Below are 3035 nucleotides of genomic sequence, written 5' to 3' on the forward strand. Positions count from 1 at the left end.
TGCTAGGTTCATCTGAATTAACAATTTTTTTCTGGCTTTTATTCTACATATCCTTGTCTTCATTTGTTTACTGTCATTTGGCAAAAATGAAATGGAATCATTTGACAAAGGCGGTAGTAGGATATTTTAGTATTCGGGTTATGGCTGATTTCAAATTGTGCATGTTACTTTTGAAGGACTTTTTTCCTCTCTTCGCATCTTCTAAATAAATGAAGGAATAGGGTTGAATTATTATTATTATTATTAATATTATTATTATTAACCAAACAAAAACTTCTTTCAGTTTTCTTCTGAAGATTGAAAAAGAAACCCACAAATTCAATTTGTAAACTTGTTTACTTCTAAGTATTTACATTTGTTTAGTTTACTCCACACTCGAGTACTTTCAGGCCCTTCTGTGGCCCATTCTCAAGAGATGTTGGGATGTTAGCCTGGGTCAAGGCCCAGCAGTCTTCTGGAACTTCTTCTCGTTGTGCTGTCATTTATGCGATGGCTGTTCTGGTTTTCTTGAGAGTTGCCAATCCCCTCTTGTCGCTCTGATATCCTGAAGCTGATGGTCAATGGGATTCACACTTGTGGTAAGGGTGTGGTCACCGTAAGTCTGTTGGGCCGGAAACCTAATCTCCAGGTCAGCAGGGTCAATCTTAGCTTCTTTTTAATATCAAAGCTCGGCTTATGGGATCTTCTGAGGTAAAACCTTTGTTTCCTTCAATTACTTTGATCTCTCTGATAAGCGCACCTTCTACTACCCTCCTGTGACTAATTTTGTTGCTTTTGTATATAAGCCTACTGTTTTTGAAATCCATCCTATGGTCATTTTCCCAACAATGTCTAGCTATAGCACTCCCCTGAGAGTTAAGCTGTACTGCCCTTCTATGTTCTTGGACTCTAGTCCTTATTCCCCTACCTGATTCCCCCACATATCTGTCTCCACAATTATTGCAATTGATTATGTATACCCCCGCTACATCATCTGTATTACTGTCTCTCCTTCCAATTTATTTTACATACTTTGTTTTTTAAGGTATTATCAAAGGTATATACAAATTTATATTGACTTTCTTTCATTTTTGACGTGATTTGTTTCATTTTAGGCATAAAAGGGAGGGCAACTATTTTCGGTTTTGTTTTCTTTATTCCAGTACTCTCTACATTCGCTCTGTAAAATATTTTTCTAGCTTTGGTGAGTGCCCTTTTTCTGAACCATTCCGGGTATGCTAATGCCATCGAAGCTTTTATCGATGTAATTTATTTCTTGCTCTATCTTGCAAGGGTCACACGTTCTCATTGCCCTAAGAAATAAACCTGTTAGAACCCCTATTTTTATATCATGACTATGAAAAGAGAAGAAATGAATATATGAGTTTGTATGTGTGGGCTTTCTATATGTGCTGAATTCATATCCTGTTTCTTTTCTTTCTATGAGTATGTCTAAAAAGGGCAGTTTATTATTGTTACTTTTCTCTAAAGTGAACTGGATATTGTTATCAAACTTATTGAGCTCATCTAGAAAAGTTTCTATTTTATTTCCATCCCCTTGCAGAATAGCAAAAATATCATCCACGTATCTCCACCATCCTTGCAGTTTTAAGTTAGGGACATTCACATTAGGAACTAGATTAGTTTCGAAATATTCCATATAGATGTTAGCGAGTATAGGTGATAATGAGGACCCCATAGCCCATACTCCATATTCTGTTTGTAAACATGTCCCTCAAACGTGAATAAGTATCACTGACACACAATTGATCAACTCAAGGAAGCACTAGGGCTAGGATTAAATTTTTGTGCAGGGACTACAAACAATATTAACATAGAATTCAACAGCAAGATTAACTACCTTAATGTTGAACATCACAATGATTAGCGCCTTTTCTCAGAGGAGTGATGATAGGGAGTAATGAAAGCAAACTTGGAGATATCTTGCCAAGGAGATTTAGTATCGCTCTGAAGGGATTAAAAAGCTACAAAGATATTAGAATTATGAAAGCTGACAAAGGGGGTAGTATTGTCATCATGAATAGCTCAGAATATAGGGTTAAAATGTACAGGCTACTAGATGATGAAACTACTTATGCTAAAATAGAGAATCCTCCAACAATCCAAAAGCTTCAGAATACCTTTAATCAGAATGTGAAAAAAATAATCAGTAGACTAGGTAATGGGAAGGACATGCTATGCACTAAATTATTCTCAAGTAAATTACCTGAGCTTGCATATATATATGGCAGCCCCAAAATACACAAGGAGGGCTGCCCTCTACGCCCTATTGTTTCTAGTAGGAAATCTCCTAACAAAAACTTAGCTGTGTGGTTAGCTGGAGAACTAGGAATATACTTAGGTATATTTTCAGAATCCCATATTAAACATTCAGTAGATTTCATAGACAAAGTTAAGAAAAAAGAATATAAAAGGGAGGGACATGGTTAGTTTTGATGTAGTAGCATTATTCACCAATGTCCCCTTAGATAAAGTATTAGAATTCCTACAGACTAAACATAATGAGGGTGGGTATTTCAATCCAAACATCGAAATAGGCGTCTTCCTTGAGTTGATCAAATTGTGTGTCAGTGATATTATTTCACGTTTGAGGGACATGTTTACAAACAGAAATATGGAGTAGCTATGGGGTCCTCATTATCACCTATACTCGCTAACATCTATATGGAATATTTCGAAACTAATCTAGTTCCTAATGTGAATGTCCCTAACTTAAAACTGCAAGGATGGTGGAGATACGTGGATGATATTTTGGCTATTCTGCAAGGGGATGGAAATAAAATAGAAACTTTTCTAGATGAGCTCAATAAGTTTGATAACAATATCCAGTTCACTTTAGAGAAAAGTAACAATAATAACTGCCCTTTTTAGACATACTCATAGAAAGAAAAGAAACAGGATATGAATTCAGCACATATAGAAAGCCCACACATACAAACCATATATTCATTTCTTCTCTTTTCATAGTCATGATATAAAAATAGGGGTTCTAACAGGTTTATTTCTTAGGGCAATGAGAACGTGTGACCCTTGCA

The sequence above is a fragment of the Macrobrachium nipponense genome, chromosome 9 (genome assembly GCF_015104395.2).
Source record: "Macrobrachium nipponense isolate FS-2020 chromosome 9, ASM1510439v2, whole genome shotgun sequence".
NCBI lineage: Eukaryota > Metazoa > Arthropoda > Malacostraca > Decapoda > Palaemonidae > Macrobrachium > Macrobrachium nipponense.